At 39.3% G+C, this 27,779-nt stretch overlaps 1 long non-coding RNA gene across 2 annotated transcripts in view; it reads left to right on the forward strand.

Annotated features, from left to right (window-relative positions):
* The first annotated feature begins 19,216 nt into the window (after positions 1–19,216).
* The window catches only part of LOC122558667, a 25,927-nt gene continuing 17,364 nt past the window's right edge, over positions 19,217–27,779 (forward strand). The window contains exons 1-3 of one of the 2 annotated variants that reach the window (XR_006314217.1): positions 19,217–19,352; positions 25,105–25,236; positions 25,337–25,423. This is a non-coding gene — a long non-coding RNA (uncharacterized LOC122558667). Of the gene's footprint in view, positions 19,353–25,104; positions 25,237–25,336; positions 25,424–27,779 lie in introns of those variants that run through there. The other variant, XR_006314216.1, reaches the window with a different exon arrangement.

The raw sequence follows: 27,779 nt of genomic DNA on the forward strand, positions 1-27,779 counted from the left end.
GGCACATGTTATAAACCATAAATTTCTGGAGCTCTTTTGAATATATCCCTGAAATTATTTTTCATCCATTTTATAGATTGAAAACCTTGTTAAAATTGAATAATAATACTTTAATTGGTCAGCCTAAGTTAGGAAAACTTTAGCACACCTTTAAGGTGTTGGAGGAAGCTGTTTCCCCATGCTGTGTGCTAAGAAATAGGTGACTATTGCTATTGTTTCATTCGGCATTTGCAGCAATTTGATCTGAAATGTCCTCACATTTGTTCCTTTGTTCAAACAAACAAGAAATGAGGTGGGCCTTGGCTCTCTCAGAACACAAGGACATGAGGGATTCCTGGACTCGAGAGTTGGCAGAGAGGGATGGGTAATTTCCCGTTTATGTGCCAGACCAGTCTGAGAGGTCTGTATCGGAAATTCCCCCCCCTCCCACTCCTTGGAATTTTGTACAGATTGAGATTCTGGGAAAAAAAAATAAAGGGGTGAATTTTTCAAATTTTTTCAACAAAGTGTCATCTTCACCCTCTGGTGAGCACATCACTGAGACGTCTCTACAGCTGGTGAGGAAGAAATCCCCAGATCACTGGTTCTCAGAGGACAGCTGGAGACCAGACATCAGCTTAGCCCCAGGCAGAAAATTAACCCATGCTTCTGACCCGCTGTGATTCTCAGCACTTTTTGTTTTCAGAATAACCCATGTTGAGGGTCATGAATAATTTTGTTCTAGTGCACAGACAGTCACAGGAGGACGAGGCAGATTTTTCAGAGACAAACTGGATCAAAGTTTTGAGGAGTCCACCCCAATCCTGGTTCCAACACGTATCTGTCTGGCTATCTCAATGGACAGGGTGGCAGCCACTATACACGGCCAGGTCCAGCAGAATGATTATTGGCCAAGGATAGAGGAACATATTAACAGCAGTTTGTCATTCAGCCCCTTAAGCTTATTCCACCACTCAATTATATCATAGCTGATGTGTGGTCGGACGCCATATACCTGCCTTTGGCCCATATTCCCTAGCACCATTGTTTAACAAAAATCTAAGATTCAAAGTTAAAATTGATCGAGGAACAGCTGATATTTATGGAAGAGTGTTCCAAACAACAACCACCATTTGCGTGTTAAAGTGCTTCCTAACAGTTTGGCCCTAATCTTTTAACTACGCCCTTGTTGTAGAATGTCCAATGAATGGAAATAGTTTATCTTTAACTACCCTGTCTTTTAATATCTTGAAGACTTCAATCAGATCACTCTTTAACCTTCTAAATTCCAGAAAAAACAGGTCTAATTTATATTATCTCTCCTCATAACTTAACCCATGATGTCCAGATATCATTCTTGTAAATCTAGTTGTGCTCCCTCCAAGGACAGTAAAGGTGGTGTCCAGCTTTGCTCACAATACTCCAAATGGAACCCAACTATGGTTTTGTATAACTTCAGCTTAACATCAGCATCCTGGTATTCCAATCCTCTCGCTATAAAAGTCAACTTTCCATTAGACATCACTCCACATGTGCCCAAAATCATACTCCAGGCACCCCTTCCACTGAGGGAAACAAGATAATACCAATAGCTATACACATGGAGGAGAAACCATTCACAGGCCAGCCCCAACCCATGGTCTCTCCCTCCCCAGCCACCCCAGAATTCATGGGGATGCCAGGTCCTTCCACATTCATGTTGCCTGTAATCCCAAAAGTGTAGAAGCTGAAGCTGAGGAGAGTGAGCCTGCATCTGGTTGGGATGCTTTCAGATGTCTTGGCTCCCTCTAGTCATAAATACCCCTGGGATTATGCAACCAACTCTCTCATCCAACTCCACCAAAGTACACTGTACAGCAAGCTCTCTCCACCCCACTACGGACCCAGGGCTGCACATAGATAAAGCAAAATGGGAGGGGAGTTAAAAGGAAAATAAACATACAGAGTGTACAGAGATACCATGGATGATACATCATTAAAAATACACTTTTATATCTGTAGATATATATAATCATATTTAATCATCAGTTGTATAATTGACTGTCATGTTAGCCACAGGGTTTGGTTAAGTGGTTGCCATGACAGAGTTGAGCAGTCCTCTCATTTCACACAAGGGAGATAGAATATAAATGATGAGGCAATACTCACCTCTCAGAAGTATCCTAAATAGCAGAAAATTTCAGGCATTCTTCAAACTTTATGTTCATGAGGGCAGGCAAGATTTAACACTTAATAACTTTATTTAGATTAGATTAGATTCCCTACAGTGTGGAAACAGGCCCTTCAGCCCAACAAGTCCACACTGACCTTCAGAAGAGAAACCCACCCAGACCCATTTTCGTCTGACTAATGCAGCTAACGCTATAGGAAACTTAGCATGTCCAATTCACCTGACCTGTACATTAAGATTTTAGATTTAGCTGAAAGTAATGTAAATACTTTGTAATATATCCTTGCCTCCACTTATATTCCACACTCACAAACACGTGGTGTGTTAGATGTGATCACCCATGAATGCACACATCTCTTGAGGCAAAGATTTATTTTACCAATATGATTAAACAGGGAGCGTGCACTCATTCAAAGATGAGTGATGACCCATGCTCAATTACCATCCAGACTTACCCTTATAATGCAAATAAGTCCTTCTGGCTTCAAAGATAAGAAAATAATGAAATCTCCTCTATTCTCTGTGAATGTGTTGGCAGCCATTTGTCTTTCTTATTGTGCAGTCAAGATTTGGTTGAAGATGACTCGTCGCCCAGGCTGCACTCCACCTGATAGTCAAGATTCTTGCTGCACATTCATGTCCCTGTCAACTTCCATCAGCTCTCTGATACCCCACATTCCCTTTCAAACCTTTTATTTAATGGTCAATACCCCCAGCTTTCTTCCACAGCCCTTGGCTTATTGCTTTGCCTGACCCACTTATCCAACCGTTGAAGCCAGGGTTGTGGTGACTTGCAAAAAAAAAGCCCCTGCCTCAACACCTTCTGCCATCCCATACTATATCAGACTCCATCCTTATAGCAGGAGTTTCTCATCTTATAGACTCATAGAGACATATAGCACAGAAACAGACCCTTCGGTCCAACTCGTCCATGCTGACCAGATATCCCAACCTAATCTAGTCCCACTTGCCAGCACCAGACCCATATCGCTCTTCACTGTCATTATCCTTTCCACACCCCAGCATAACACATTCCATTCCTAGACTTGAGTTGCCCACTTTCCTCAATGCTACATGACATGCAGTAATGATAATAATGAGATGTAAATACATGAAAATAAAGTGCTCACCACTTATTAGCAAAATTCTCATCCAGCCATTGAAATCTCCGGGGGAAGCTCAGACTTTCCTTTTGCATTATTCTCTCACATTTCTGGTTGCCCTATCATAGGAAGGATGTTATTAAGTTGGAGATGGTTCAGAAAAGATTTCAGGATATTGCTAGGAATAGAAGGTTTGAGTTATAAGGAGAGGCTGGGATCATTTTCACTGCAGTGCAGGAGATTGAGGGGTGAACTCATAGAGGTTATAAGGTGAACGTTACGTGTCTTTTCCCTGGAGTGGGGAGTTCAAAACCAGGGGGCATATTTTTAAGGTGAGAGGGGAAAGATTTTAAAAAATATATAAGGGGCAACTTTTGTACATGGAGAGTGGTTCATATGTGGAATGAATTTCCTGGGGAAGTGGTGGATGCAGGTACAGTTACAATGTTTGAAAGACATTTGGATAAGTTCATGAATAATAAAGCTTTGGAGGACACACACAGGTGGGATTTGTTCAGTTTGGGATTATGGTCAGTATGGACTGGTTGGACCAAAGGGCCATTTTCCGTGCTGTATGACTGTATGACTCTATTTCTCATTATTGCCCAGACAGTTTAAAATCTGTGAAAATTCTGCCCAAAGATCTAATAGGAAATTGTGCAGTATTTACTTAATGTGTAACAATGGAACTGATAGAAGAGGACCTTTTAAACCTTAAAGTCATGTTGAAGGAGGCGATGATGAAAGGATTAATTAGGGTTATAGTCAAGAAAATGGTCACCTATCAGATTATAAACATTAACATGTACCTTGTTTAATAGTGTGAAAAGAGCCATTTGAAGAACCTCTCCAGGGCATGGAAAAGATATTTAATTATAGATAGGATTGAGTGGAAGCCAAAATGAAGGAAGCATTGAGTTAGAGGAATTTAAAAGCTGAAGAGCGTGTTTGAGCCCATTACACCTCTGAGTTTGTAAACTCCTTTTAGGAAAAAAAACATCTGTTTCCACATTCAAAGACTGCTTTTGTAATGTATATCATAATTAAACAATCTCTTGAGTTAAAAAAGTCCCATACTTTCACCTCTCTCTTTATGCTTTCTGCATATAATCCAAATTCTATGTGATCTTCACCCTGCATTTCCTCATTAGATCTTTCTTAAAATGTCTCTGCTTTAACGAATTCATCCTTAGTTCTTCAAATTATTCACCAGAATTAGATGAATTGGATGGGAAGGAAAAGGTTGAAAGAGGCCATTTTTATCAGTAACAGGAGCTGGAGCATTTGACTTAAATACAAAGTGTCAACACTGCTGATAACACCGCTTGAGGAATGAAAAACGCTTGCCAAAAATACTGGCTTTCCTTCAGTCAGAACTGAGGATATTCAGATAAACAAGTATCTGTCTGCTTTTGAAAGAGAGAGGAAATGCTTAATACTTCAGAGAGGAAATAGAGAGCATTCTTCTGAGATTGACTGAATCAGAAGCAGAAAGGGAGAACTAAAGCAAAGGTTGGGGTTGCAAACACATACTCATGGGTTAATCAATCCCTGAACAAATTGTTATGAGTTTTGATACAAGAGTGACATCCAAAGCATTAACCTGTTGGATTCTGACATGATGGATCTTTTGCGTAAATCTGCTGTGCGTTCATTTCGGATTTCAACCAATTAAGATTGGTTTGAACTAAACATTTTGCTATAGCGTATTATTGTATAAACATTCATTGTGCTTTTACCCAAATTTGGAATTGAGATCTCCATTAACGTGGTTGACAAAATAATTTGTATTGCATAAGTGTCTCCATGTAAAAACTGCATTTTGTTATATGGTTAAATTCTCATTTACAAGTTTCCCATTTGGCACCGAGCCTGGCGTGATTACAACTTCACTCATATTTTAGTAGTGTGCTCAGTAATGTACGGACAGTATAACCCACTTCTTGTTTGAATTTGGTAGTGAAACCCTGATATAAAAACCTCAATCACTCAAGAGAATCCCTGTTTTTCAAATTTCAATCTTAAGTGACCAATTTAATTCTCATTATACAACTTGTAACAGGAACAGTTTCTCACTTTCTAAAACCTCTTCACAGTGCTGAGTGTTAGCTCAGAATCAAGAATGCACTGAAACCTTGATGCTAAAATTCACATTTCAGCACACAAAAAAACCTCCACGGAAAAGGGAAGCGCTTGTAGGCAATTCATTGCTCCAGTTAAATAATGTTCATCTAAAGATCCTTGGAGTTTGCCAGCCTTCTAAATCTAAGGGGCCAAAATAATCTGGCTGGCATTTCCCAGGCTAAGCTAATGAAGGTCATCTGACAAGCAACAGGATGCTTCTTCCTGACTGATGCTGCTGCGTCTGCAATGTGGCAAGAAGCAAGTTATTGCAACACCAATATTGAGGTTTCTGTGGTGCCACTGGTCAGTAGTTTTTTCCCAGGTGTTGTGGCCAAGGTTGCATGTGGGGAAAAAAACAAACGGTAAAGGGCAGCAATGGAAGAGTTTAATTAAAAATCAAACAAGCCTTAGTAGGCATTTTACTTGTCGAAGAAAGGACTTTAGTTGGTGGGTTATGATTGAGCAAGTGAGGACAAAAACTAAATTTCAGTCCTCTGAAGATATTCTCACAAGACGCTGAGACAGGAAACGGACTGGTGTCAGGATTTTGTTTTGCTGCTGCTGCTGCAATGCATTCTAATACATAAGATTCTGCAATGGAAAGATATGTTTGTGGCTGAAACACACAGTCCATATTGTGCTGAGTAAGTTTGTTCGTCAGTACACTAGTTCATTTGTGTGAATTTTTTTCTGCTTTAGCAGAAATATTAATGAGCTAAAGATAAATGTGTTAGTATATTTGATAAAATGTGCACATAGGAATTTCATCTGTTTGCTATTGACATTTGACAGAGGGATTTAAACCCTTTTATCATGTTTGAGAATTGGCTTTGGATCATGTGGTAACATTATTGCCACTCTTAGTCAGGTGGTTGTGGCTTCAAGTCTCGAGTCAAAGATCTGAAGATAAAAATCTAGATGAATATTCCATTGCAGTACTAAGGGACTACTGCACTGACAGAGGTGCCATCTTTTGGGTGATCTATTAAATAAGATATCTTGTCTGGTCTCTTAGATGAATATCAAAGATCTCATTACGCTGTTTGAAGGTAGGACTTGCCTTCAAGTAGGCAACTCACCATCACCTTCACAAGGGTAACTCGAGGCAGACAATAAATGCTGGCCAGCCAGCAAGTGAATAAAACAATAACTCCCTGAAGATCTGGATTATACTCCTCTCTTAGCCAGAACATCTGAAATTAAATATCAGGGATAATACTGTTTACACATTGCAATAGTCTCTACACCATAGAAACTACTTAACTACCTGTGAAGTGTTCCTGAAATCCTGAAGGGCAAGAAGTATATTTTGAGAGAAATGGTTCTTTATCTGATGCACTATGATAACCTTCTGTATCTTTGTAACAATTTATTTGTCCTCCCCTGCAATGCTCGCTATTCAAGGGTTGAGAATACAGGTCCTATGTAACCATATCGACTAAGTGTTCTGTCCATTTCAGTTTGTTTGCATGAGTTTACTCTGAAGCTTTTCTGCAAGTGTGCCAGCATTGACAGGAATGACTGTCAGAGTGCAAAATGGTAACAAATTGTTCACCATACTTTGAGTTCAAATGCCTTAATGATGAGACAGAATGAGGGCAAAGAAAGAATGAAAGGATGAACATCTTCCATGCTTGGTTCCATGACCTCATCAGACACCCTGCCCTGTATGTCCAAAGATCTGAGGATTGAGAATTGGTCTGTACACTCACTGAAGACCCATAGCAGAAACTCTCAATCCTGAGGGGCCATCAACCTTGAATCAAAGACTGGCTGTCAATAACTTTGTAATCATTGTGTTGTGATATGGTGACATTGAGCTTTGAAGCAGTGACACTAGTATTAATGTGGAGGAGTATTGGGGTCTGATTTTGCTTGCATTGATCATTATCAACCTAAGCAATGTTTGATGAGGTAATGTTATCTCCCTGCATCAATGGCCTAGATTCAAGAAGAACTCCGATGTCAGCTTAGGAACAGATCACTGGGACATCCTTGGATGAAGGCCAGAAATTAAAGGGAAAATTTGCAGTGAGAAAACTTTGTAAATCCATTCTTGTTCACATTTTAAATCGGATACCAATAATCTTTGCAACAGTGACTTCATGTTGAATTATGTTATTGGTTGTGAGCCACTTTGTGATGTTCTAAGAGTGTTGCCATATAAATGCAAACTTTATCAGATTCCAGATTATGCAGTGCCAGTGAGAGGACTTCATGGTCAGGAGCACAAACTTGGAACTTTAAGGACAATATTTATGATTTCAGTGTTAGGAAATGCTATTTAATGAAAAGGTTTCAAAGCACAATGTATCACGCATTTTTACCACATGTTTGTTCTGGGTTATGGAAACAGTTTTTATGTGTTTTACATATTCTATTGCCATTCTGACTGGATAGGCATTATTGTTTGTCAAAATCCATGGAATCGTGTGGCTTTATTCCCTTCTTGAGTTCACTGGATCTCACAGAAGGCCATGGAAGACAAATCGGTGACTATATTCAAGGAAGAGATTGACCAATCTTTGGATATTTAAGACATCAAGGAGAATGGAAAGACAATGGGAATACTGTGCTGAGCTACAGATCAGCTGTGATCATATTGAATGACAAGCTTGAATGGTCAAATGACTTATTCCCACTCTGACTTTCTAGATTTCTATATTTTGAAATCAGCAGCATGCTCCTTGAAGGGTTAAAAACACTGTCCCAACACACTACTGAAATCTCCCCCTTTCCTGAAAATGTAAACCATATTTGACTGTTTCTAGGCATAAGGGAAGTACACAGTCTATTCTGGACAGATTGAATGAAGCAATCTCTCTTTACAGTAAGCCTTTGCCCCTCTCTTCCGCTTATTAATTTAAAAAGGGTAAATTCTAGATCACATGCTCTTTAAGTGATGATCCTGGTCATTGTATAAATTTCTAGATGTATTTCTAAGCTATAATAGTGAGAGAGTGAAATTGAAAACACAGTTAATGGTCATCTGTTCAAATTCACTTAATACTATTCTTGTCATAAAATCATCAAGTTGTGATTACAGTTCCTTTCACTTCCATACCAGACTAGTTAAGGATTAGTTGGGGAAGAATGGGGAGGAAAAATGGTGTGAAGGTCAAATATTTATCAAAGATCAAATATAGCTGATCACCAGGTTGTTATTCATGGGTAGTATGAGGTCTGGAGAGCAACTGACATGTTTTAACAACTAAATTGACTGTTCGTTTACTGATCTCTACCTTTAAAGGCATCTTTCCTGTATCTTTAGCAGGTAAATGTTTGAAATACACACAGCTTGAGTTTAGTCGGCATTTGGTTTCAAAGTCTGGTGTCCAATTGTTGCCATTTTGCACTCCGACAGTCATTCCTGTCAATGCTGGCACACTTGCAGAAAAGCTTCAGAGTAAACTCATGCAAACAAACTGAAATGGACAGAACACTCAGTCTATATGGTTACATAGGACCTATAATATCAACTTCAAATGTACATAATTGACTGTAAAGCATTTTGTGACATTCTGAGATTACGAAAGAGACGATGTAAATTCCTCCCTTTTGTCTGTCCGTCCTCTCAACACTACATTTGAGGGTCAAAACAAACAGGCTTCATGACCCATCCATGGAAAAGTTGCCCTCGTTATGGGTGCTGTAGCTGCAAACAGTCTGGGTATGTGGCAATACAGGGAAATGGGATGCAGGGGACAAGCTCTGTGCAAAAGGTAATTAGAGAGAATTGAGATGAGATAGGACATGGCTTTGCCAGATAGTAAGATGGCAAATATTTCAGGCAGCATAGTGGGTCTGAGAGGCCACAGGGAAATTGTACCTCAACCTCAAAGCTTTCAATTTCATTCAGGTGTAGTTAGTATGTGACCATGCCCGACCATCATGACAATGTATGACAATAGCTATGGCAGCATTACCTTGTGACAGTCTACTGTTCTTTTGTCTTTAAGTCTCCATGTAGAACCAGACATTGGATGATTGATGGTCATTAAGGAGTACCTTTTTTACATATGGCTCAAAACTCCCCTCTGCCATCTGACTAGTGACACCAATGAGCTTGTAGCAAGAGCCATGTTGCCATCAAGAATGTCATTGGGCAGACATGACATTCTCAAACCATGTTTCTACTGCCTGTGCTGCTTGGGAACTGCCCTAGAGTATTTACAGGGACTTTTTTCCAAATTTGTTGTGGTCTACTGTGCCCTTTGCAAAATTCTTGTGACTCTTATTGGAGGCCACATTGGCAGGAGGGGGAGAAAATGAACGAAGGAGAAGAAAAGGAGACAGAGAAATAATTGCTCCACATGGATAATCTGTGAAAACCTGGTCGATTCCAGCTCCCTCTGAAGCTTATCCTGCCTGTCAACACTATATCTGAGGGTCAAAACAAACAGGTTTCGTGACCTCTCCATGGAAAGAGTGCTATAGTTATGGTTGTTTGACAACTCCACAACTTCCTATCACAGCTAAAACTTTCTTCCCACTCAACTCCTCTGTCTCTCACCCCAACATCCTATTTCTGTATTTTTGGGCTATTTCAGATAGCCCAGTTTCTTTAGAATGCCCTTTAAGAGGAGTGAGCTGCCATTGAGATGCAAAGGGTCTTTAGAACATCTGATAACTGTGCATTCATCATGCAGTCAGTCAGCAGTGCAGGTCAAACTCAGCCAAAGACTAAAATCATTCAAATAAGGAGACAGCGTGATGCTTGTTTGGTGCCTGCTTTAACTGAGCTGACCATGAATCCTGACCCCCACGCCCAAACACAGGAGTAAACCAAGAGAATTGGATATATCTGGCTCTTGTAGATACCTGAAGAAAATTACTTCAAGGTTTTTGCTGAACTAAAGTGCATGATGTGGCAATTAATGTAACACTTGTTCAAAATGGAAGAGCGATTTCCAATTAGAATGTTCTCTGGCTTTACTTAACAAGTCCATTCAGAATTTTGCGGCTGGACACATGAGGACGTTCACACCCTAGGGATTCAATAGTTCTATGATTCTTTCGTGAAAAGTTAACAGAAGGAACTGTAATTTTGCAATATGGCTGAGCTAGCTTGTTATCCACTTAAATGGATGAACATTTGGAACATTGTTAGCTCTCTTATAGATATAGTATTTGCTTTTCCTTGTTTGATATTCTTTAATGTACTAGGCCTCAGCAATTCAATGCACTCTAGGGGTAGCAACAAGAACCTTGAGCTGCTTGATGTGACATGATTATTATGTGAGATACTTGAAGAAAGCATAGCTGCATGAGGGATACGTAAAAGAACAGACCCTTGCTGTATTTAAAACTACTCCACTGAAAGTAGAACTGAAACTGTGATTCAATGTCTGTGGAGCTTCTGGTATTTTACAGGAAAAAGATGTTGGGTACAGGAAAGAAAATAACAAAGCAAAAAGTCAGCTTGCGCTCAGGCTTTGATTTTGTTTCAAGAATTGACTGTCTGCCAGTTTGGAAATGCCTTTTTGAGGGGACAGTGTTGTAGTGGTAATGTCACTTAATCCAAAGGACCAGACTTTTGGTCTAGGCACATTAGTTTGAATCCATAATATCAGATTTAAATTCAACTAATAAATTGGGAATGAAAAGGCAATCTGATTTTGAAACCATTTTGATTATCATAAAAATCCATTCAGTTCACTGATGCCTGTTAGGGAGAAAATCTGCCATCTTAAAGTGGTCTGGACTACATGTGACTCCAGATCCACAGTAATATGGTTGACTCTTAATTGTCCTCTGAATTAGCATAGCAAGTCATTGTGTTGAGGGATGAACAACAAAGGCCAGCCTTGCCTGTAATGCCCAGGAAAAGAACAAAGTAAAATGTAAATAAAAATAATGCTGTGTGATGTATGATTTACTCAAGTGAGTATCCATCAGGTGAATGAAAGAATGAACACACTGCATCATTCGAGTGCATAAAAACATTACCTAAGCAAAAAATGTGTGGTGGCTTCTTTTGTCCTGAACAGATTTTGTGCTTTGAGGCACACAGGAGGCAGTTGAGACCCTATCAAAAAAATATAGGGTTAAAATGTGTGAGGAACTGGCCAGTTCAAGAATGAACGCATTGCGTGTAATAACATTGTCAGTTTCTCAAAAGGAGGAACTGGCAAACGTGTCTTCAAAGTTGATTGGTTGGGAGAAGGTTTCATCTTATTTCTTATGCTAAAACAATAAAATTTATGGTTCAAAAGTTCCATTTATAAATTCTCAATTGCTGTTCATCAACAATTCTATCCACGCCACATTGAAATGACAAGTTAGCATTAAATACACTTGCAGAAGTTAAGATTCTCAGGATGTAATAGAATGAACAGTTTAAGGGACAATTCCTCAATCATATGTCTCCAGCGAGAAGCTGCTCTAGAAGGAAGGTAGAGCTTCAAGAATGTACCCTCAATTCTATTAGCTATGTTCCCTGTGAACATTGTTCTTCATTGGATGCTGAGTTACCCTTTAACAGATTGTGCTATCTTTCATAATCCTAAAAGTGAGCTTGAAAGCAAAAGCACTCAGTCCTGATGTTTTCAGTACTTTTAAAATTATTTGTTACAAAAATATTTGCCTTGAAATAATAATTTAATAGCTGCAATGCCTGCTCTTGGAAAACCTTCATTAGAGCTCAATAAAAACATGCCCTTCCCCACACACACATTGACAAGCACACACACACATTGACAAGCACACACACACATACACACACATACAGACACACACACAAACACACGCATTTGTGGCCAGACTCCCAGGGGATTCCATTTGCTGATAATGCTAAAGTTCATCCACTTCTCCTTTTGTGGGTAAATGTTGTACTCATCAAGGTGAAGCACGTTGGCGTTGAGGAGTGGAACACTTTGCATTTTCCATTTTGCTATTCAGTGTCAGCATCAAATGCTGCAAGGAATCAACCTCATTGTCTTTGGTGTCCAGTAATAGCTCTCAGTCCCATCTGAAACAGATTGCCCCCAACTGCAATACTGCAAATCTGCATCAACAATGTATTTGAGAAGATAATAATCTAAGAAAATAGGAACAGGAGTTGGCCATCCAATCCTGGAGGCTGCTGTGCCATTTAATATAATTGTGATTGATCTTCTACCTTGACTCCACTTTCCCATCCTATTGGTAGGGTAAAGGTCAAGCCATCATTGTCCAAAAGGACCATAGGGCTGTTCTCTCATTAGAGAAAAACTGGTGGCATTTAACTTGCAGGTCACTACACCATATGTGTGCTGAGAGGTTGAGAAGCTGGAGCTGGAATCAAACCCATGCTGTTGGCTTTATGCTGCATTACAAACCATCTGTCTATCCAACTGAACTAACTGACTGTCCTTCTCAGCCTATCACCACTTCCACTGATAACTGGTTACAGTAAATTGGGTTGTCAATTTAGTAATCCCTGTTTTATGGTGTTCTATTAACCATAATAGATCATGCATGACATGAAAGCTGGCAACAGAGGAGAATAATAACACCTCTTGTGAGCTTGCATGCAACCCCATGATGACTAGTAGCATAGTGGTTTGACAACAAATGCCAATGTCAACAGCAACAACCCAAAAGATACTTGGTAGCTTGATGTGCATCATGCCTGATTGATCCTGCCTCTCAGTAAATATAATGTGATAGTTGTTATGGAGATGGCTATAGAGTGTCAAACAGTGTGGGCTGCATTTTAAGGGATATTTGATACTCAAGAAGAATGAGTAAGGTAAAGGTGGAAGTACAGCATTACTTTTCAAGAATTGCATTTGTGCAATAGTTAGAGATTGAGTGCGTCCACTTGTGTGGAGATGAGAAATATTAGAGAAAAGAAATTACTAGTGGCAGTAGTCTACAGGCCCCCTACTAGTAACCACTAAATAGAAAGAAGAGATATTGGATACTTTGATAAAATTAGGGCAGTAATCATGGGTGACTGTCATCAACATGTCAACTGGAAAAGTGAGATTTGACATTAGTAGCCTGGATGAGGATTTCAGAGAACGATTTCAAGTTAGTTTCTGAGAATAGCCAAATTCTGGAACTAATCAGAGGGCAGATTATATTAGACTTGGTATTGTGTAATGTCACAGGATGAATTTATGACTCCAGAGTTGAGGCACCCCTATGTAGCAGCAATCTCAATGTGATTAGATTTGATGTGTAGTTACTCTGTGTAAGTATATTCCTACTACTAAAAAATTCTAGCGCAAGGTCCTGCCATCCAAAGTTAACTAAAGATGTTAAGGAGGATATCAAACTTAAAGAAAAAGCACATAATTGTACAAATATGGGCAGCAGGTCAGAACATAAAGAAAGGCACAGATTGACTAAAAGGTTTATCAGGGTAAAGTAATTATGGTATGTGAGAAAGCTAGCTAAGAATGTAAAATCAGATCAAAAGAGTTTCTACAGGAACCGAAAAAAGAAAAAGAATAAATGAGTGTTGTGCTGACAGTGAGATGATAAATTAAGAATAGATAAAAAGGAAATGGCAGCTGAAATGGACAAATACTTTGCCTCTGTCTCCATTAGAGAAGATACAAAACAAAAGCATTCCAGCAATTGTGAAAATTAGGGTGTGGAATAGAGAGGGAAGCTTTAGTGAAATTGCATTCACTCAGGAGGTAAGCCTGAGCAAACTGATGGAGTTGGAAGTTAACATGCCCCTGGGTCCAGATAGATTTCATCTGAGAGTGGCAGATGATGTATTAGATGAAGCAAAACAGAATTTGCTGGAAAACCTCTGCAGATCTGGTAGAATTTGTGGAGACAGAAAAGCCGAGTTAATGTTTTGAGTCCATTGACCCTTCTTCAGAACTGATAGTAACCAGGAAAAGGTGATATTTATGCTGATGACAGTGAGTTGGAGGTGGGGAGTAAGGAGTGAGCGGATAGGCAGAGTTGGAGCTTACAGCAAGAGAATGCCGGTTAAGCAGAGGACAGCATATCAAGAAGAAAGAAAAGCTGACCTTGTCAAACACCAGGAGCAGAGGTTAATGATGAGAAACAAGACATTGGTATCAATTTTTCAAAACTCCTTAGATCCAGGTAAGGTTCCATCAGACTGGAATGTAGCAATTATAACTCATTTTCTCAAGAGAGTAAGGAGGAAGGAAATAGGAAACTACAAGCTAGTCAGCTTGACGTCTGTTTTTGGAGTGGCATTAGAATTGATCATTAAAGAGGTTACATTCAGGCAATGAGAAAAGCCCAGCGTAATCAGCAAGATTTAGCATGGTTTTATGAAATGGAAATCACATTTAACTAATTCATTGCATTTCTTTGAAGGAGCAACGTGTGTTACAACAGTGCGCAAAGAAAAACCTTTAGGTGTACTGCACTTGATTTCCTAGGAAGCATTTGACAAGATATCTCATCAAAGGTTATTGTGGAAAATCAAAGCTCATGCTGTAGGGAATCACATATTAACATGGATGGACTGGCTGGCAGTAAATAGACAGTATATCCAAATGGCACCTTATCTTATTGGCAGGATGTGATTAATGGAGTTCCAGAGGAGTCTGTGCTCATGTCAGAATTTTTTATAATCTATATCTATGGCTTAGATGAGAGGAGCTAAGATTGGTAAGAATGCATGTTGGATGTAGATAGGTTGAGTGAGTGGGCAAAAATCTGGCAAATGAAATATAATGTGGGAAAGTGTGATGTTGTTTACTCTAACAGGAAGAATAAAAACAGAGGATAGTTGCAAAATTCCGAGGTACTGAGAAGTCCAGCTGTTCTAGCGCATCAGTCAAAAAATGTTAGTGTGAAGATACAATATGTAATTATGAAGGCCAATAGGATGCAAAATTTTATTATAAGAGGAATTGAAAATAAAAGTAAGGATGTCAAATTTTAGTTACACAGGACGTTGATGAGACCACATCTTGAATAGTGTGTGTAGTTTCCATCTTCTTAATTAAGGAAAGGGTAAATATGTTTCAGGTAATTTAGAGGTGGTTTACTAGATTGATATCTGGAATGAATGGATTGCCTTACGAGGGTAGTTTTGACATGTGGGGCTTGTTCCACTGTAGTTCAGAGGAGTAAGGTATGATTTGATCGAAGTGTAGCAGATCCTGAACAGACTTGACAAGATGGATGTGGGTCAGTCCAAAACAAAACTAGGAGATTTTAAAATTAGGTGTCATTCTTTTAGGACAGAGATGAAGAGATGTTTTTGTTTCTCTCAGCTGGCTGTGTGAATTTGGAACTCTGCCTCAAAATGCAGTAGAAGTGAAGTTAGAGAATATTTTTAAAGGAAAGGTTGATAGATTCTTTTTAGGCAAGGAGATTGAAAATGTGGAACTTGAAACACAAGCAGATGGGCCACAATGTTATTGGAAGGTCGAGATGGCTTGAGCTGAAATAGCCGACCACTTTGTATGTTCAAATGTTCACATATTCAAGTCCCCTCAGCTATTATGAAGAGTGTCTGTCTGAAGTGGGATTGTTTTGTTGCTGTATTGGTCATTTTGCACAGATGGAAGGATGCCAGGATTGAACTGGACTGAATTGATGATACTGTAATCCAGCTTGGTTGGTGACCTTTGAAACCAAGACAATGCATGGAGAATTATGTCAATTAAGTTAAAAATCATACAACACCAGGTTATTGTCCAAAAGGTTTAATTGGAAGCACACTAGCTTTCGGAGCGACGCTCCTTCATCAGGTGATTGCCTGAGCATCGCTCGGAAAGCTAGTGTGTTTCCAATTAAACCTATTGGACTATAACCTGGTGTTGTGTGATTTTTAACCTTGTATGCCTCAGTCCAACACCGGCATCTCCAAATTATGACAATTAAGCCTTTCATTTCTGCATCCTCACTGAGCTGTGCAAAGAAAGAAAATGTGATTTTAGCTCTGCATGTATGCTAGGTAGCTGGGGTGTGCCTGCTATTTGCCAGTTATTGACTGTGTGAGAATCATTTGTGGGAGTTATTAGTGAGGCCCCACTATTCAGAGGATGCAGCAACAAGCAAATATCTCACTCAAGCACACTGGTCATTGGGAGGTTGAGAAATTGCCTAGCTTTCCTGTTGAACAGGCTGATGTTGATGGGATGGAAACAAAGTGATTGGGGGAGTACTTTCGTGTTCCAAATATAAGGGAGACTTTCTCTTGTTGGCCTGTGTGAGCCACCAAAAACATTAAACAACTCATGAGTCACTTTCTACATGGTAGCCAGCAGTCTCTTAAAGGCATGCTCCCATTTGTACTTCAATACTGCAACTGAGATCTCATGAATGTGTTAGACGGGGAGGTGATGGCTTAGTGGCATTATTGCTGGGCTGTTAATCTAGAGACGCAGGAAATGTTGTGGGGATCTCGGTTCAAATCTTACCAAGGCAGATGGGTGGAATTTGAAATCAATAAGAATAAATTCTGGAATTAAGAGGCAAGTGATGACTGTGAATCCATTGCAATTGTCAGGAAGAACTCATCTTGTTCACTAATGTCCCTTTAGGGAAGGAAACTTCCATCCTTACCTGGTCTGGCCTACATGTGACTCCAGACTTACAGCAATGTGCTTGTCTCTTAACTGCCTTCTGGGCGTAAATGGATGGGTAATAAATGCTGACCAGGCCATTGATGCTCACATCCCACAAATGAACAAAAAAGAATGCAGATCATCAATAGTTTCTTGCCCAAAAGAGCTAAGTGTTTGGCAGTCCATTTTAGGATCTTAACCAGAGTTGTGGTGGCTACCAGTCAACTCCATTGACCCTATATTATGCCAAATGTCTAAGCTAGTTTATTGCCTCAATGAAAACTTCTTAGTGATAACATCCAATACTCAATGTTTCATTGTTGAGAGTATAGTGCTGGAAAAGCATAGCAGGTCAGGCAGCATCCAGTGAGCAGGAAAACTGATATTTCGGGATTTAGCCTTTCATCAAGAATCATTACCATCAGGAATCCTAGGTGATTTTAACCTTACTGCAAAACCTCTTCCAAGGATGCCTACCTTGAAGAACCTCTCTACATGGATCTCAGTGAGTCTCTTTCTCACATTGCACCCCTCAGGTCAACTTCTCTGCCCTGAAGCTCTTCAGCCACAATTCCTAATGAAGGGCTTATGCCTGAAGCATTGATTCTCCAGCTCCGCGGATGCTTCCTGACCTGCTGTGCTTTTCCAGCACCACACTCTCAATTCAATGTTTCATTGCTTAAACGACTAATTGGACAAACAAAGCCGAGGCAATAGCATTAACAGCTGAACTACACTGCTCTTCCCATTTGCAGGGTCAATCAGTTGCCAAACACTTTACCAAATTATAGATTAATCATTTCCTGATGAGTGAGACAGCTGGATGTACTTCATCCTACTTGGGTAGGCTGTGAAATGTAACCTTTTTAACACTTCACTAATTACTGAGCAATTCCAGAGAGATATCATAGATTGAGGTACAACTTTTAAATTCTGTTTATGTGATAGAATTGAATTTTAAACTTCACCTACTGGTAACTTAGAAGTTTTACTTATTGCACACTTAGATGATGAATTGGTAACACCAGAAATGTGCTAACTGGGCTAAATAATGCATCTTGAGTAATATTGAACAAAGTCAGCTGATTGACCTATTGGGTAATTTTAGGAAATCAACAACTTTAAAAAAATCCATGAGAGGCCTGATGTCCCTTTTTTTTAGTGATAGAGAAGTGCTGACTACCACTATTTCTATATTAATCCAGGGTTCAGAAAACAAAAATAAAATGCTGGCTGAGGACTAAGGAGCTGCACTAAGGAGGACTTGTGACTGCTTTCTTTAAATAATTACATTTCATTTCAACGAAGGAGTTAATTTAATTTTGTTTCTTTTGATAAATGCTTGTTTTTTTTGAAGTGGGTAACTCTATTGCCCTCAGAAGGTTGCACCTTTTTGAAAAAGAATTGTTCATGGGATAGGGCCAACACTGGCTAGTCCAGCATTCATTGTATATCCCTAATTGCCCAGAGGGCAGTTAAGATTCAACCACTTCTGGGTCTGGAATCACACGTAGGTCAGATCAGATAAGGATAGCAGCTTTTCTTCCCTCAGGCACATTAGTGATACAAATTAGTTTTTTCTTAGATCAATTGTAGTTACATGGTTGCCTTTAGAGACAATGGCCTAATGGTATTATTCTCAATTATTAATCCAGAAATGCTGAATAATTTTCTGGGGATCTGGGTTTGAATCCCGCCATGGCAAATGGTGGCATTTGAAATCAATTTTAAAAATCTGGCATTAAGAGTCAACTGATGACCATGAAATAATTTTCAGAAAAAAAACCATCTGGTGTCCGTTAGGGAAGGAAATCTGCTATCCTTACCTGGTCTGGTGCCAGAGCCACAGCAATGTGGTTGACTCTGAACTGGCCTAGCAAGCCACTCGGTTGTATCAATCATGAGAAAGTCACAACAAAGCATTGTGGGTCAGCTCTGAGCAAGTGGACTGCAATGATTCAAGAAGGCAGCTCACCACCACCTTCACAAGGGAAAATAGGGATGGGTTATCAATGCTGGCCAGCCGGTGATGCACAAGTCCCACAAATGAATAAAAAAAAATTAGAGTAGCTTTGTGTTTCAAGTTTTTTAAAATTAATTTCCAATTTGACCATCTATGACTGTGGGATTCAAACTGACGTCCTCAGAACGTTAGCCAGGATTTTGGATTTCCTCCATCTAATGTTGTACACAACCCTATAACCCAATTAGTTTCACCCAATCTATCAATATCCAAGTCAATTAAAGGAATGGTTGCCAAATTGAAACAATTACCTCTTTGTTGCTATGCTATGTTTCACTTGTGTGCTCGGGCTAGAGGTGGCTCTGTGTGACAAAGCTGGAAAATATGATTTAACTCAGCTTTTCTTGAACATTTATTTTCATATTGCAGCTATTCAAGATTTCTTTCCACTGAAGATATGGATTTGCTTTTCTCAGTTTATCCTGTCCTAACTCTAATGCTGAGAATCTGAGGTGGGATTTTAATTATGACTTAAAATTCCTGAGATTTGCTACCTTTGCAAACTGATGAGACAAGAAAGTAAAACATGGTGCATTAGCTATTAGTGTAATTATTCTTTATGCTTTCAGGGGATATGACTGACATTGGAATGAGCAGCTTTTGTTAGTCTTCTTTAATTGCTCTTTTGTAATTACCTTGTCATGTCACTTAAGGGGCAATTGAGAGTTAACCACTTTATTATGAATCTGGAGTCACATGTAGGCCAGACTGGGTTAGGATGCCTGATTTCCTTCCCTAAAGGACATTAGTGATCCAGATCAGTTTTTCCAACACTCAGCGATGGTCACCACTACCAAGACTAGCTTCATGTTCCAAATTTATTAATTAAATTTAGTTGACTTTAAGTTCCACCAGTTGCTGTGTTGGAGTATGAACTTCAGACTTTTGATTATTGGACAAATTACCGTAATTCCACTATTTATTCTTTTTATGCTGAAGAACATGTGAAATGTCAGTTTCAGTTAATTATGTTAAAGTTTGTGATAAAAACATCATTTTGTTTAGCATTTTGATTTTCTTTAGAAGTGACAGAAGAGATTTTCCAGAAGAAGCAATGTGACTCAATCCCTCAGAATCACTTGCACATTCACCACTGCTAGATTGGAGTATTAATGACTAAATAGGCTACTTACACTAGAGAATGGACATATACCACTCAAATAGTGAAAACATGTAAAAATAGTATGTTTAAAGCATATAAAAGGCCATTCAGCTCATCATGACTGCTCGCTGAAAAACAGCCAGAAAGACAAACCCAACATTCCCATTCTTTGTCTGTCACCCTGTGGACAAAGGCACTTCAAGTCAATATCAAAAACATTTTTTTCAAAGACAATGACTTTTCTACTTCTATCACTTCAGGCAATGAGTTCCAACTCACAATGCTTTCTGGATGAAATAATTGCTGATAATTCCCTTATTCTTCCTCTGCCAATTACTTTGAATGTACTTCCTGTTCATTGATCATCCTTACTGTTATAGTGTCATGTTGGCATAGGATGAAGCCTTTTCGGTTGATCAAGCTTGTTCCACATCTCCATGTACCAACCTAGTTGATCCCATTCATCTGTAAAGTTTGCATCCTTCAAACATTCGTCCAATTGTGTTTAGAAGTGGTTATCGTAGTTTCCACTATCTTTAATGTCAGCGAGTTACTACTTGCCACTAAAAATGTTCATTCTCACATTTCCCTTACGTTCCTTGCCCCAAACTTGAAATTCATTTCGCCTATTCCTTGTACTGTCAGCTAATGAGAACAATTTTCCCTTGTTTACCTTATTCAAATCTGTTTCATTCTTGTGTGTCCTGTTAAATCTCCACTCAATTTTCTTTGCTTCAAGCATGACAACCCCAGCTTAAGTAACCTTTCTGCTTGAGGAGATAGCTCATTGTTATCCATTCCATCAAAGCCCCTCATAGTTTTGAGCCCCTCCATTAAATCACCCCTCAACTCCTATTTTACAAAGTAAACAACCTCAGCTTACCGAATATTTTTCATAACCAAATTCTCTGTCCTTGCAACACCCTCATAAATCTGTTCTGTATCTTCTAATAGGAATGCACATTCTTCCGTGTTGTATGCTCCTGCTTTTACTTTCCAAGCCGTAAATAGAAAGGAAATACAAAGGAATGTATCCTTTGTGCTTTCTCAACCACTGCTGACAATGTCATTTTTATTTTTGTCATGAAAATCTGTTCAAACATGTTGTGACACAAATCAGGTGAAATGTAAACCCAGGTTTTCAGGCTCAGAGGTGAGGACATTACCATGTGCCATTGAACCCTCCTGTCTCTGGCATACTTCAAACTCACAGATTTAAAGGACAATTAGTTGTGGGTGGCACGATGGCACAGTGGTTAGCACAGCTGCCTCACAGCACTAGAGACCCGGGTTCAATTCCCGCCTCAGGCAACTGTCTGTGTGGAGCTTGCACATTCTCCCCGTGTCTGCATGGGTTTCCTCTGGGTGCTCCGGTTTCCTCCCACAGTCCAAAGATGTGCAGGTTAGGTGAATTGGCCATGCTAAATTGCCATAGTGTTAGGTGTAGGGGAATGAGTCTGGGTAGGTTGCTTTTCAGAGGGTCGGTGTGGGCTTGTTGGGCCGAAAGGCCTGTTTCCACACTGTCAGTAATCTAATCTTAAAAAAAAACTTGCATCTGATTGGATAAAATTAATACCTGTAAAATCAACTGTTGCTGTTTAGCAGTAATGTATAAGATAGGAGCACTTACAAATCATATCACTTTTCAAAACTATTAATCAGGAAGCATAATCACAGTGAAACAAATCGGTTAGATTGGTCGAATAAATCTTTCTGATTTCTTTGCTCTGGCAGTTCAGTGTGCCCAAAAGATGCACCATGGCTTCACAAGTAAGGCAACAGCACAGATTCAAATCCCACACCGGCTGAGATCACCAAGAAGGTTATGCCTTTTCAACTTCGCCCTTTGCCTGAGATGTGGTGACCCTCAGGTTAAACTCACGACCAGTCATCTGTCTCTAATGAGAGAGCACCCCTTCGTTCCTCTGGGACTATGCCATCTTTACCTTTACTTTAGAAATGCATTCAGTTCAATGCATTCCATTATTACTTCATCAGTTGCCGTGTCAAATGTTGGAACTCCATCCCTAACAGCACTGTAGCTAAACCACATGAACTGCAGGAGTTCAAGAAAGCAGGTCACCACCATCTTTTCAATAGCAATTAGGGAAGGTCCCTTCAACACTGTTCTTGTCAGTAACAGCCACATGATTAAATGTAGCAAATAAAGTGTCATGGTAGGTACACCTGACAGGTAATTTACACATGGGAAGAACCCACAGATAACCCATTCAATGAAGCAGCAACACATCAGATAGTTTTATTGAGGGAGGACTATACACTGCATCTCACCTAAGTAAAGCTGAGATATTCTGCTTTAATCAGTTATGTAAACATATCAGACTCATTAAGGCTTTATTTTTCTCTCTCACTGCAAGGATGTTAGCATGTGAACTACTTATCATTTCTCTCCAGCTGCATTTTCTGAACTATTTTCTTAATTTTATGTATAAGTAGAATATTTTCAGCCCTAAATTTACATCTTTTGAAGAATAGACCAAAAAATCAAACCTCAGAAGTTAAACACAAATCCCAAAGCGATTATAATATTTCTTGTTCGACTTATTCTATTGTCACAACTGTTTATCTATACTTCATTATTAATGAGGCAGGAAGCAGGGAATGATAGAATGAGGCAATTGGTTAAACACATGCTTTTAATTTCTGGGTTTAATTTCAGCCCAGAAATTGAGATAAAAGTCTTTTCTGTCTGCTGGGTGTTCGGGTTCTCCATGACATCTAGCTTTGCCTGATCCAGTTCCCAATTGGACTGAGCTCACACTGTAAAAGTCATTCCCAACTTTGTACAGAATTGGCAAACACTACTTAAATGGTCACAAAATTACAGATGTGTAATACGGAATGATGTCACACTGGTGTTCATCCACGGCTGGGGCTGAGACATGTTGCTGAGGCAAGGGACTGGGATGTTAAATATGTATCAAATCAGTACCCATTGGATCGAGAAGTGCTGGATGCAGTGCTGGAAGCCCTGTGGAAATGTTTCATTACTCAACATGTGGAGTGGAACAAGCCAACCACGTCAGGTAAACTAAAATGCTGCCTAAACTTCAGATGTATCCTTCAGTTTTTAATGACAATTTGATAGATTTTCTTTCCCTTTTTCAAAGCCAATCCACAAGTAATCAGATAAACTGAAATCAATTTCATTTGATGGGTTTTGAATTCAATTCCTCAGAGGAGTTGATTCCAGATTCTAACCATGACTTTACTGTGTCTTTTGTAATAAAGGTCTGGTATCAATGTGAATGTCTATGCATGTAATGCAGCTCTGTGATATTGCAGAATCCCTTCAACTTGCTTAACATTTTGTGGAGAGATGTTCAAGAGATGAAGTTATCCATTTGTTTCACCCATTTCAAGATATGTAAACCTTGAATTCCCATGGGAAATGCTATAGGTGGTGTGGATCTATACATATAAATCAATTAAAAAGTCAAGGAAATTACAGGAGACTAGTTGTCTCATTACGTGTGCATCAATGTGAACATTAGGGACTATTTACTTTACTTCAATGTCTCTTCCCTTTGCTTGTATCCCTTTCAAATACTTATCCCACTACTTTATAATTATGTTTGAATTGAGTACTGATGGTGGAGAAATCCATTTAAAAAAAAATCCTTCTAACTTCTTTTCTTACTCTTCGGAAGACAACTAACCATTGGAAGCAATATTTTGGTATTTACTTTCTGAATCCTACATAAGTTTGAGCACATTTTAATTTTCTTTTCTCCAGTGAAATACTAAAAAGCTACGATATTCTAATCTTCATAATGTAACCTCTCATTTTTCATATTTTTCTGATGAACTTCCGCTAGCATAATGCCAGTAACTAGATGGAATTTTTCACCTCTGGTCCCACCAACATCTTGTACAAATTCAACATGTTTATACAAAATCCAGATTCTGATTTACCTTCATATGGTCATTTCTATCAGCCTTCCCATTTTTAAATAGCAGAATTAGCCCTTCAACCTATCAAGTGCTGATAGAGTTTGAATCCCTTGACCAACAAGACACTATCTGTCTTAAAAATATTCAGTGATCTCACCTCCACTGCCTTCTGAGACAGAGTCAGACAACTATCTGAGAGAGAAAAAAAAAGTCCCCTCATCTCTATCCTAAAAGGGTGACTCCTAACGTTAAAATAATGCCTCTGGTTCTGGACTCATCTTCACTTTTCACAAGACCATTCATAATCTTATAAACTTTATGTTCTTTTGCACTCAAGTGAAAGCAAGCCCAGACTGTTCAAGTTTTCTTCATAAAATCATCCGCTTATTCCATGTACCATTCTAGTAAAAGACTTCTGAATACCTCCAATGCATTTACATCTTCCTTTGTTTTGTAAAACTCAAGATGGAGCTCCATTATGACTCATTTGTTCATTTCCAAATATTTTGAGCTTTTACTGAATTTTCTCACTGGGAGACAGGGTGTCTGAGTTACTAGTCCAGTAACACTCGTGTAATGTGACCTTACCCAGCACTGAGGCACATCTTTTAGAAACTGGTCATTTCAAACAACTGCAACATGTGAGTTAGGTTCTATGAGGAGACCAACATTTTGAGTTAAGAAAACTGAGTGGAATAATAGGAATAGAGGAATATTTCATGAAAATTGGAACAGGAGGAGTCCAGTTGGCCCTTTGATTTGATGTGCAGATTACATTGCTATTACTTCCTCTGGTATATTTTGTGTCGCTTTGCGTAGAATACTCTTGACTTGTTATTGAAACTGTGTAATTTTCAGTTCCATTGTGGCAATGCAAATTGGGTGGTTTATTTAAGGGTAATGAACCCCAAGGCAGTTTTAGGTCTGTCCAACCACATTGAAAATAGAGCTGATTATGTTTTAATATGAATGTATGTTTGATCTAAGCCACTGAGGTACTTTTGAAATGTAAGCATTGTTGTAATGTAGGAAAAATGACAGGAAGATTCCCCAAATAACAATTAAGTAATTAATGGATCATTTGTACAATGAATGTTAATAAATGGATAATTCTTGCACAGGACACTAATCAGCATATCTCTGTTTCTCTTTGAATAGTGTTAAGTAATATTTTGCATTCATTTCAGAGAAAAGATATATCCTTGAATTTACACCTCATCCTTAAATTCTGTACTTGAAGCATCAGCCTAAATTATGAACTCAAGTTTCACCCTCAATAAATAATCATTCTCTACTGAACCTGAACATTGCATATAAGGGTAAGTTAATAAACTTGAAAGATTTGTCTGATTTTTGAGTTTGTTGAATGGTGTGCACAGAAAGAACCAACTGAAAATCATCTCACATATTTAATTTCAGGCAAATTTGATTTGGGTCGCACAGTGGCTCGTTGGCCTCCTGCCTTACAGCACCAGGGACACGGGTTCGATTCCACCCTCAGGCAACTTAACCTGTGGAGTTTGCACATGCTCTTTGTGCCTGTATGGGTTTCCTCCCACAGTTCAAAGATATGTAGGTTTAGTGGATTGGCCATGCTAAATTGCCCACAGTGTCGAAATATATGCTGGCTAGGTGGAGTAGCCATGTGAAGTGCAGGGTTACAGGGATAAGCTAGGAGAGTGAGTCTGGGTGGGTTGCTCTTCAGAGGATCGGTGTAAACTTAATGAACTGAATGACTTGCTTCCACACTTTCAGTATTCTATGATATCGGTTGGTTGCACATTCAGATTTCAGTTTTCAGTATCTGCACAAAGTATTGCATAATGTACACCAGTGTCTAAGTTCAGATTTTGAACTAATTTGATTAAACCTACACATTTTAGTGCCACTAGTGTTTCACAATAGTGGGCGGCACGGTGGCACAGTGGTTAGCACTGCTGCCTCACAGCGCCTGAGACCCGGGTTCAATTCCCGCCTCAGGCGACTGACTGTGTGGAGTTTGCACGTTCTCCCCGTGTCTGCGTGGGTTTCCTCCGGGTGCTCCGGTTTCCTCCCACAGTCACAAAAGATGTGCAGGGTCAGGTGAATTGGCCATGCTAAATTGCCCGTAGTGTTAGCTAAGGGGTAAATGTAGGGGTATGGGTGGGTTTCGCTTCGGCGGGTCGGTGTGGACTTGTTGGGCCGAAGGGCCTGTTTCCACACTGTAATGTAATCTAATCTAACACATGCCTTTAAGTAACACCTAAATACAGCAAATTGACTTTAACAGAGTTACTGTTATATTAAAAGGAATAAACATAAAGCATACTTACAAAGTTAACCAAAATTCACAAAGCACTATTTAAAAGGATAATCTAATATTGGGTCAAGCAGCCATTTGTTCAGAGATATAGAAAATCCCTGTATATCCTAACAGCAAAAAGGTTTATAGAACATTATTGTTAGCATATGGGTGCCCGTAGGCACAATTCTTAATGATCATTGGAATATATTGACAAATGTAAATCCTTTAAAAACAAATCTTGACAACAATCTACATGCCACTTGCTTATGAATAAATTCCTGTGAAATCCTTTAATGAGGAGCATTTGATTGGATTAGACTCCACTGTTACAAATGAAGCAGAGCTGGTATGATGTGTCCAGCATGTTTTGCTTCATCATTGTTATTTCCATGCATGCAGCAAACCCTAAGTCCTGCGAAAGGCTTATGATAAAATTGTGACTTCGATATTGCATTGCAGCAGACTGGACAAATTCCTTCTCGTGACACGAGTTCAAATTTCATCATGGCAACGGGTAAAGTTGGATTTAAATCAGTCAATCGGGAATAAAAAAAACTAATGGAAAAAGGCCAATTTTGATGGTATGAGACAAGAACTTTCAAAAGCTGATTGGGGCAGATGTTCGCAGGTAAAGGGACGACTGGAAAATGGGATAAGCCTTCAGAGATGAGATAACGAGAATCCAGAGAAAGTATATTCCTCTTAGGGTGAAAGGAAAGGCTGGTAGGAATAGGAAATGCTGGATCACTAAAGAAATTGAGGGTTTGGTTAAGAAAAAGAAGGAAGCATATGTAAGGTACAGACATGATAGATCGAGTGAATCCTTAGAAGAGTATAAAGGCAGCAGGAGTATACTTCAGATGAAAATCAGGAGGGCAAAAAGGGTACATGAAATGGCTTTGGCAAATCGAGTTAAGGAGAATCCAAAGGGTTTTTACAAATACATTAAGGACAAAAGGGTAACTAGGGAGAGAATAGGGCCCCTCAAAAGATCAGCAAGGTAGCCTTTGTGTGGAGCTGCAGAAAATGGGGGAGATACTAAACGAGTATTTTGCATCAGTATTTACTGTGGAAAAGGGATATGAAAGATATACAAAGTAGCGAAATTGATAGCGACGCCTTCCAGATTACAGAGGAGGAAGTGCTGGATGTCTTAAAATGCATAAAGATGAATAAATCCCCAGGACCTGATCAGGTTTACCCTAGAACTCTGTGGGAAGCGAGAGAAGTGATTGCTGGGCCTCTTGCTGAGATATTTGTATCATCGATAGTCACAGGTGGGGTGCCGGAAGACTGGAGGTTGGCTAACGTGGTGCCACTGTTTAAGAAGGGTGGTAAGGATAAGCCAGGGAACTATAGACCAGTGAGCCTGACATTGGTAGTGGGCAAGTAGTTGGAGGGAATCCTGAGGGACAGGATGTACATGTATTTGGAAAGGCAAGGACTGATTAGGGATTGTCAACATGGCTTTGTGCATGAGGAACTCACAAACTTGATTGAGTTTTTTGAGGAAGTAACAAAGAAGATTGATGAGGGCAGAGCAGTAGATGTGATCTATATGGACTTCAGTAAGGCGTT

Source organism: Chiloscyllium plagiosum, chromosome 17 (genome assembly GCF_004010195.1).
Source record: "Chiloscyllium plagiosum isolate BGI_BamShark_2017 chromosome 17, ASM401019v2, whole genome shotgun sequence".
Taxonomy (NCBI): domain Eukaryota; kingdom Metazoa; phylum Chordata; class Chondrichthyes; order Orectolobiformes; family Hemiscylliidae; genus Chiloscyllium; species Chiloscyllium plagiosum.